Consider the following 10,466-nt stretch of genomic DNA (forward strand, 5'->3'; position numbering starts at 1 on the left):
AATTGGATCTAGTTAGTATAGTTACTATAATAAGGAAAATCTACCTGTGTTTTGTTTTGGCCACTCATTTAGGAAAGTGGGTGGATTTAACGTGTAAGATGCTCTGTGGGTTTGCCCATGACATCAGCAGAGGGAGACCTGTCTGAGCCCGGGTATGGACTTCACTCCAGGAAGGTCTTTGCATCCCACAAGGTCATGAAAGTGAATGTTAATTTTTCCTAGGAAGTCAATGGCTTATGTCCCCAGATTGATCTTTTTTTTTTCCGTCAGCAGTCACCTGGAATCCTTATTTAATATGGTAACTCAAAAGAATGCAATTATTCTACTTTATATTTTTAGAATATAATTATTCTGCTTTACGGACTGACAGACACGCAACACATTCACTTATCAGAATGAGTGAGTGTGAACGGTTTGGTGGCCAGATAAGACCAGTCTCCTTATGAAGCACTTGGCTTTAGAGCAAGTGGAGTCTGCAGCGGGGCTGCAGACTAAGTGCCACACGCTGGAGTCCTTCCAGAGATGTGGGTCCTCACTTGCATGTTAATCTTCATAGTCCAGCTGGGCTCAGTTAACTTGCTCTGTTTTATTTACTTGATGACTGGAGCTTTTTTTGCCATTTTTTAAAACATATTTTGTTTTTGAAATTTTTTATGTCCTGCGACGTTGTCTCTATACAATACAACAAGTACTGGAAACGTAACAATACACCAGACAGTGCTGTATTCATAACACAGGAGGGTGAACTTGAAGTTGTTTTATGAGAAATACAAACTATGAATTTATTGGTGTTGAGTAAGAAGGGACAGTTGTGCAGCTGTTAAAGTAACTTATTTTATCTCTGGAAAAGCTGGGTTATCAGAGCTAATTTAATTTATAAAACCAAATGGATATATACACACTATATATTTTAAGAGAACTAAGCAAAAAAAAAAAAAACAACAAAACCCTCATCCTATTTTTTATGACAGATGCTTTTCTTAGCATCAGTGCATTAGATCTCTCACATCCCGATGGATTAGCAGAGGAACACCAGTAAGAGGCGTGGACTAAGGGAAGTGACTGAGACCTTTCATTCTGCAGCTGAAGCTATGACTTACATACTGTTTTCTGAATATTCTTAAAATATGAAATACTGGTCTTACCTTTTATGCTCTAAGTGCATGCCGTCCACACCTAAGGCCAAGCTTGGCTCCTGTTCATCTGAGAGAGGTGCCGTTGTGACATCAGAGATACAGGTGTCCCTGGCATTGTTCATGACATAGGAAGCCTACACTAGCATCTGCACCACTGAATATTGATTCCCACCCTAACATTTGTGTACACTTGCTTATGCTTTCTGAAAAATTACCCACTTCAAAGTAAGCAAATTGCCTTTGACTCAATACATTCTTTAAGAGCCATTTAAGATGCTTATGACTTGCATGATTTAAAGTCAATGGAAAACTTCAACTTTCACATCCTAGGAAGGGGTCACGCACCCTTCGTCATGGGCTCTCATTATACTGGGAGCTGCACTTGAGCTCAGTCATGTCCTTGACCTTGGACGGTGATAGGATCTTCTCCTAGGTCCATATTGTTGAGGCGTATCTGTTTTCAGATACGATGTACATCCTCAGAAATAGCTCTGAACATTATGCTTACATATCAGTTGATGAACTTTGAATTATAGTTTGGAAAACACAAATGAACATTTTCTCTTTTAAAAATATTTACAAAAATATTTTCTATGTTTGAAAAATTTACATGATATTAGAAATAAAGATTATTTGCTTATGATCATTGTGTCTGGCTTATCTTATATTGTTAACATTTTCTTCATTTTGTATGAAATGAAGAAATGAATAGAATGCTAGAACTTAGAAAAATACAGTGAGTGAAAAGAAAAAAAAGTATCCCTATGCGATTTCCATGGAGTAGGCGCACTGCCATTTTGTACATTTTGCTTTTTGGAAGTAAAGTTCTCTCTGAGCATGTATTCATTTATGTGTGCATTGCGCCAAGAGACTCTGAGAGGGACAGCATTGTCCACAGTATTTTTTTTCCTGCACGCAGTACCTGCAGCCTCCTTGACGGCGTTATCCCCTCCGGTGGTGGTGGGCGGCTGCGCTGTCTTCCTTGCCTTGCCTTTCTTCCGCCTCTCCTCTTCCTCTGCTGGGTCTCTACGGCCTTGACTTAGTCATTTCACTGGTAAGCAAAGGAGCCATTGTCATGGGAAGTGTTTCAAGCTCACAGGGTATTCCCTTGGTGTGCGTGGGGGTAAGCGGTGTTGGAAAACTAACAAATATATAAGTTAACATTTTTCTTTTAAGATGGTAACAAGAACCAGGTTCATATTCATCTTTGCAATGAGGTCAGGAAAGTGCACGACTCACTGAAAAGATATTCAGAAAGAAGACACTGACCTTATCACCAGGGAGTGGGCGCATGAGGCTCGAGCTCCAGCACTCGAGGGAGAGACTCTTCTGCTGCTCTGCAGGATGAGCATTAGGATAAGTGCACGTTTTCCAAATAAAGCGTATAGTTTTTAATCAAGGGAGCATGTTATTTCAACTTTAGATGCTTAAGGAAAATAGTCCAGAATGTACGGAGGGGATTTGGTGAGTGCTTGAGCTGTCTGAATTTGTATGATTTTTTTTTTTTTTTTAATTTAGCGACAGTGTTTTGCTCTGGACCAGGTTTACACGTCTTCTGTCAGACCCTCCGGTGGTTGTAGGGCACACGGAGGCTGGGACTGACGGCAGTGGAGGGGCTGCCCATCAGGTCAGTTGATATAGTTTTACTGGGACACAGAGAATGAAAGTCAACGTTGATAAAACATAAGACGGGTAGGCTGCTTTTGAGATAACAGTGTTTATTTCCACAAGTGAATTGTGTTTTGCTTGCACTACAAGAATGTGTAACACCTTATAACAACTAGTTGTTTCACAGAGCAAATTGCCTCTTGTTTTCCACGGAATGACGTTATTTCTTGTCGCCTTCCTTGCATCACTTGAAGAATGTTCTACTTCTCGCTATTGATTTTATGCACAGTCACTACATTTCTCCACTGACACTTTCTCTTCTACAACTCCGCTAGTTGCAGAAGCACTCTGTCTTGCTGACAGCCTCGGGGAAAGCCCCCTGGAAACTCACACTGGAAACGTGAGCTTAAGATGCGAGCCCTTGGTTTTAGACACTGTCACGGGGCCCTGTCTTCCTGGGGTGCCGGCGTCTTCGTTTTTATTACTGGTGATTCCACATCACTGTGGACGTCAAATAATTTTTGACGGTAGCTCAGGTCCTGCCGAGGCCCGAGGGGCTGTTTCCCTGCGCCAAGTGCCCCTGACACAGCTTTCTCCCGCCTCCTTGGGTAGGATGCCTGTCTCATCTCTTCCAGTTGGGCTGTTATTTCTTGGCGTTATCACAGCCCTCCGGCTGCTTATCCGCCGTGAGCCGGGAAGTGAAGGCAGCAAGCTATTTCCATTGCATTAAGTGAGAATGAAAAGGTGCACTGCGAGGACCTGGGCCTCGCCAGAAGGGAGGTGCGTTGGATTCACCCCATGGAAAAACAGAGAAAGCTCTAGTCATCGCAGTTTAACTTTGGTTCTAAGACTTTTAAAAACTCTCCCTAGATCTGTAACACAGTATGTTGATTCTGCGAGAAGACTTCTGACGCGCTTTTGAAATTGTTTCACGTTCATGTGAAAATTTGAAAATGATAAAACAATCTATGTTTTTTTACATAGATCCTAAAGTATGAAATTACGGGTCGGGAGGGCAACACTATTCGGCTGATTAGAACTCCCTTTAAGGTGCGAGGAGAGGGGTCCCCCGGTTTTTCTGTAAAATTTCATTCCTTAAGCAGGAAACAAAACAAATGCATAACCAAACTGCAAAGTATTTAAAACAAAAATGCAAGAACTCTCCTGTTCAGAGGGAAGATATATATTTCTCTGAGAACTTCTCCAGTTTCATTTTCAGAATGTTTACTCTTTTAATCCTCTCACCCCCAATTTTAAAGACAGCCCCTTTCAACGGTGACAGCAGATGCAGGTTTAGGGACCTCATGTGGCCGCGGGTGGTTCCAGGAACCCCGCGCCTTGGCTGGCGGCGGTGAGCCAGTAGCTGCTTAGTGTCCTGCCACCGAGGAGACACGGCAGCTGCGAGAGGCTGGGGCGGCAGCTCAACCACGGAGGGGATGCTCCGCGGGGCACGTCTGCACAGGCGCACGTCGTGCACGGAGTTACCTGCCCTTGGCGTCTCAAACTGGGCCTCAAGCCCTCAGAGCAGTGCTTGTGACTGGCCACAGCAATACAGATGCTCTGAAAGGTTTTGCCTTTTAAAATACTTTTCATGGTATAGCGCGCGCCCTGTAAAACCCACCCGACGTATATTCACTATTGGATGGTTTCACCGCAGTGGCTGAGGGGTGCATCTGTGGCCGTCGATCGCCTCGATGGCATTTATCCCAGTAAGCTCCTCGTGTCCCTCACAGCCCGGGGAGGACTGTGTCCTGAGTCTCCGCTGGTGACCATCCTCAGGGCGCCACAGAAGCAGGGCCTTGGGGCTGGCCCTGTGCTCGGTGTAGTGGCTTTGTGGTTCCGCCTCGCAGCTATGTGCATTTGATTTTCATTCCTTTTCATTTCTGAACAGGCTCCCTTCTTTGAAATGCACCCTTTGTTTACCCACCCACCCGCTGATGGGCGTCTGGGTGGTTTCCACTCTGAGGCGCCTCTGAACACTGCTGTGAAGCACCTTGCCTGCAGGTTTCTGTGTGGCTGTGAATGATTATTTGCATTTTTTAAAAAGATTTATTTATTTATGTATACAAGAGCTGGGGTACAGGCCATATGCGTGGGAGGGTGAGAGGATTCACCAGAGACAGAGTGGGGAGCAGAGCAGGCAGACTGACGAAGTACACTGCTGAGGGGAGCAGCGGGCAGCAGGAGAGGTCTGCTGCGCCATGTGGGTATCTCCTTGGCCGGCCAGGATTGAACCGGCACTGCAGAGGCTGCGGGCAGCTTCACAGCCCAGCGCTCAACCGCCTGCACCACCAGGGGAGGCCCGCATTTTTTTTTTTTTTTTTTTTGAGCAGTGCTTTCAACCCACCTAGTTTGTCATCTCCTGACTCCACACAACAACAACATTGACTTTTTTCCAAATGCACAGAGGATCTTTGCCAGGATAAGTGATATTCTGGATTATTAAACTTTTTCCAGTGAATTTAAGAGTATGTTTTCTATCTAGAATGGATCGTTACAACTCAAGAACAAAGCATCTGTGGAAAATCCTCAAACATTTGAATTGGAGATAGCACATTTCTAATAACTCATGGATCAAAGAAGATATCAAAAGGGAAATTAGAAAATATTTTGTACTTCATAAAAATGAAAACATAAAATGTCAAAGTTTGGGGTGTCACTGAAGTGTGCGTAGGGAGACATTATAGCACTAAATACCTACCTTAAAAAAGGAACGCCTCAAAGAATCTAAACCAAATCAACCTAGAAATCTGACTGCAGAATGGAAACAATCAGGGGGTCACGGTGGGGGGCTGAGGAGTGAGAAGCAAAGGGGAAGGATGTGGGCCCTGGTGGAGACCTCCAGGCTGTGACTGTGTAATCCGAACAGGTGTGACCCCACACCCCCAAACTACAGTGTCACAAACCAGCGTAAACCCCGTACAGTCAGCTCTACCCAGTGACTATTTTAATGGGTACCTTAAATAGACTCCATTATTTGGTAGTTTTTTGTCTGTTTATCAAGTTTAGCTTCCCTTTTCCTGGTAAGAAAACACTGAAGTGACACCAAGCACCCACTGTGAGCTGAGATCACTCAGTGACTCCAGCTCATATGTTAATATTCTCCAAATGCCTTCGTTTGTTTTCAGCGAGCTCAGGTTCTACCAGCGAGAAGATGCTCCTGACAGACAAGGCGTGCTTCCAGCAAGATGGTGGCGAGCCTCGCAGGCTGAAAGCTTTCAAGTAGCTTATTTTGCTGAAGTAGCGTGATCTCTCTCTCTCTCTCTCTCTCTCTCTCTCTCACACACACACACACACACACACACACAAATACACAGCACGGTAGTTATTGTGCCAACTTGAGGTTTAAAGATGTGCAAGCGAAAGTGCCACGTTCTGTCCACAGAGGAGGACAAGTTTGCATCCTCGCCCTTTCGGAAAGGCAGTTAGCGCCAGAGCACGCCCTCCTCTTCTGAGTGGTGGGGGAAATGCAACATTTCACATAACTGGCTCTCTGTGGGGCTTGTAAGGTAAATCCCATCTTCCCACGTCCATGCCTGTCTTTTTCAAATCTCAATCATAAAATGGGATTTTTCTTCAAAATGCTCTAATGTTGCGCCCCCCGCTGGGCTGGTAACTGCCAGGAAACATCGTCCAGAACCTGATGGTGGATCTTACACACTTAGAGCCGTCACTGTGTCCACTCAGGTCTCAGTGAGGGGTCAGCAGACCCTGGTCTCCTCACACCCACAACAGCCTCCTCACTGGGCAGTTGCCATCGGTGGTTCTGCTCTGGAAGTGGTGAGTTATTTGTGGGTTTTCTGCATTTTATTCTTTTTTCACAAAAGTAAGACAGGATGCTGGTGTTGCACGAACGCGTCACGCCCCAAGGTCATCCGCAAGGCTGTGGGGCGTCCCGGTAAGACCCCGGTTCAGAAAGTGTGAATGAAAAAAGCGCACACGGGCAGAGCAGGGCCGTCCATGCTCAGGGTACGCGCGCGCCATCTTTCATCGGACACTGTGGCATTTTAATACCAACATTTGTATATTTTACGTTAGGGGAAGAAAATAAATTCCATGTTATGTCAAAATATACCATTTATTACTGTAGCAGATACTTGATTATGATTCAGAAAAATCATCTCAGCAGAGAGCTAATCTGTAGTTTGCAATTTGCATGAACTGGATTTTAAAATGCCAGGCGAGGTCAGCTCAGCGATGGCAACGTAAGCCACACGGCAGGTGCCGTTGCTGTCCTTCCGCCTTTACTAAAGGCTGTTTTATGTGAGACCCTGATGCTAAATGAACGTACATTTCTGCTCTTGACATGTTCTTAAGAAAATCCCATTTTCTGGCAGATGGATTGGTGGTGTTTTTTTTTAAAGATTTATTTTTATTTATTTATTTATACAAGCACTGGGTACAGTCAGAAGCGCGGGGGCGGTGAGAGAATTCACCAGAGCCAGAGCAGGATGCAGAGCAGGCAGAAGGACCGAAGCACACTGCTGAGGGGAGCAGCGGGCGGCAGGAGGGGTCTGCGCGCCATGTGGGACCCTCCTCCGGTGGCCGGGGAGCAGCCGGGGATCGAACCGGCGCTGCAGAGGCTGCGGGCAGCTTCGCAACCCAGCGCTCAACTGCTGCGCCACCAGGGAGGCCCTGGATTGGTTTTGATTGGAAATGGATGAGGACTTTGGAAAGTCCTGTGAATTTTAACTCTTTTTGAGGACATTTTTCTTCTCACAACTTGTGTCTCTCCCGAGGAAACTGTCAGAGTCTGAGAGGCTGGGGAGAGGTACATGCGGAGAGAATCTCCTCCCATCAGCGGGCACAAGGCAGGTCACTAGACAACGCCTCAGCTCTCCCCTCTGTCGACGTGAGGACAGTGACCTCTGAAGGGGCTGTGGGGGAGCTGACCGCCCAGCCCCCGCGACCCTCCTGCTGTCGTGCATTGAGCAGCTGACTTTTGTCTTCACCTCCTCTGACTTTCTTCCACTCAGAAGCCGACGGCCCACCCTGGTTTGTGTGTGGGCTTTCTTGCTCTTTCCTAAACCAGAGTATTTTTGGAGGCTTTTTTAATTCCCAAAGGAAGTGTTTCATTCCCCCAAACAGATCCAGTCCAGGACACAGTCCACTGTTAGCTGGGTCGTGCTCTGCGCTGACCTGGCAACTGAGCAGGGAGGACCTGAGGGGTCCGCAGACACAGCTGACCCTGCGTGGGGGGTCACCTCCATCTTCTTCCCCTCATGCTCAGTCATCCACGGGCCACAACTTAGCGTCCTGCCTCTCAGCATCCCGCGTCGGGTCTGCCAAACCTTCTGGAATCCAGCAGAGCCCTGTCCCTGCCCTCCTGTGGTGGACACATGGACGCTGCCGCATATGGCTCAGTGACCGAACAAGCCTGAGGGCTTTTGACACCAAAGTCTGGTTTCAAGCACAGACGGTGTCACGGCCAAGACAGAACACAGACAAGCCACTTCGCTTGGGCACAGAATGTGCAGTGATGGCTTCTGCTTCCACGCACTGGACTCGGATGGGCAGGACATCAGCCACCCGGAGGCCAGGAGGAAGCAAGGGGTGCCCTCAGTGCCCTTGGCCTGACTTTTTAAAAGTGTTTCCAGACTGCAGCTCCGGGGTGCAGCCAGAGTGGAGGCAGGTGGGTCTGTCTGGACATGTTGTGGAAGGACAGACATGCAGCCCCGCAGGCATAGTGGCTGCAGGAGGAGGCACTCAGGGAAACACCAGGTATTGGCAGAGGCCCCCCGAGTGTCCAGCTGTGTCGGTCTGGGCCCTCCAGAAGGCTTCGCATGTCCAGACACCAGCTCTGCCCAGACTCGTCCACGCAGTCCAGTCAGACCCCCTCTCAGAGCAGCCGGACTGGAGAGGAAGAGCAGCTTCGAAGGACCCGCGTGACCTGACCTTCAGGGGGAAGCCACAGCTCGAAGGTGGACATGTTGAGGCACGCAGATTAGGGAGCGGGAAACAGACCTGCGGGTGACTGGACAGCTGCATCCTGCACGGTCCAGGGGCAGCCGAGGGAGCGGGACGGCTCAGCACAGAGCCCAGCACGGGCCAGGACAGGAGAACACCACACAGGAGAAGCGCATGTCTTTTCCAGAGGCCTGTGGGGAAGGTCTCGGTGAACTACTCGGCCAGGGCTCCTGAACTGTGTCACCTGAGCGGGATCCAGGCAGTAACGTGCTGGTGAACTGGAGCTCATGGAAATTAAATGTTTGCGCTTCCAAAGATGCTGCTGTTAAAGCTGAAGGCACACGCAGATCTGGAAGTCGTTCCAAGCTACATGTCTGTGAAGAACGTGGAAAGAACTCTCCAGACGCAGGGATACGAAAACCCCGATTTAAAAAGGGCCAAAGACACAGACAGGTTACAATTCTGAAGTCAATTCAGGTCCCCATCTGGGGTTTAAGAAACTTGGGGGGAATTAAAGGCCTCGTCCCTGGGGCGGTGGCCGCAGTGGCCTCGGGGTGGGGCCTGGGGAAGGCCGGCCTGGCCCAGGGCTGCCCGGCCTCGCTCTGCGCAAGCACCACAGTGATGCGGGTCAGAGCTCCCGGGCCCAGCTTGGCTGTGAGGTCGGGCCCGGCTCCGGCCCAGTCAGGGGGTGAGGACTCCCCGGAGCTCCTTGAAGAGGGTAAAGGGATCCGCCTGGAGTGAGGCGTGGGGACGCCTCATCTTCTATGGGGAGCAGGACCTTGGGACAGGCCCTTAGCCCCTGAGCCCCGTCCAGACGCCCCGAGAAACATTTTAAGAGCTTTTTATTCATGGTTTCTCTGCCCTCTCAAGCTTCGACATACTGTACTTTCATTAATAATTTGGTTATCATTATTAAGTTTAAGTTTCCAATTTCCAGTTGACATTTGCTTTCTTTACAAGTCTATTCGGTCTCGGCATTCTGGAGAGTCCCAGCTACCCTGTTCCTGAACGCTCGCTGAATTGCACTGTGGTCAGAGTGGATTGTAAATGTGTTCCAACCCCCGGGATTTATTGAACATGACTTCACAGAACAACGTTAAGTACATTCTGGCAAGTGCTCCCCGTGCTTGGGGACATTGTGTGTCTAGAGGTGCTCGGTGCAACAATCTGTTCCAGCCATTCAGAGTTTGCCCACCGGGCCTCCGCCCCGGAGACGTTTGCATCTGCCTCTTCTGTTATCCTGGACTGGGGGCCCGGTGGGCTCACGGCGACCCCGTCTCTCCTGTAATTCTCACAGCGTGTGCTCGCTGTATTTCGAGGTCGTGTCGTGAGTGCGGACTGGAATTGTGCCTCCGCCGAAGGGCTCCCTCCCTCTGTGTCCGCTGATCTTCCTGCCTGAGGTCCTTTTGGTTTGAATTATGTCACTTTTTACACCCTTTGACTCTCAGGATCTTTGCATCCTTATACTTAACACATGTCCAGTAACCGCCATCATTTTAAAATCTAATCTGTCTCACTTTGTAGTTAACTGGAGTATGGGGTTTATTTATATTTAATACAATTTTATATATATATATATATGTATGTATGTATATGGGTTTAGCTCTGTCTTCCCTCATGTATTTTAATGTCCTGCGTATCTGTTTCTCTCAGTGACTTGAGAGTGACCCATCTTCCACCTCCTCACTGGTGCTCTAGAGCGCGTGCTTCGAGTCACTGTGACCTAAACTATCATCCACTCGGTTTTCCAGAAAATGCAAGAAACTTACTCTCCTATCTGTAGCTGCCCCGTCACAGGCTGTCTTCAGATACTGA

Source organism: Talpa occidentalis, unplaced genomic scaffold (genome assembly GCF_014898055.3).
Source record: "Talpa occidentalis isolate TD23 unplaced genomic scaffold, MPIMG_talOcc4v2.1 talOcc4.4, whole genome shotgun sequence".
NCBI lineage: Eukaryota > Metazoa > Chordata > Mammalia > Eulipotyphla > Talpidae > Talpa > Talpa occidentalis.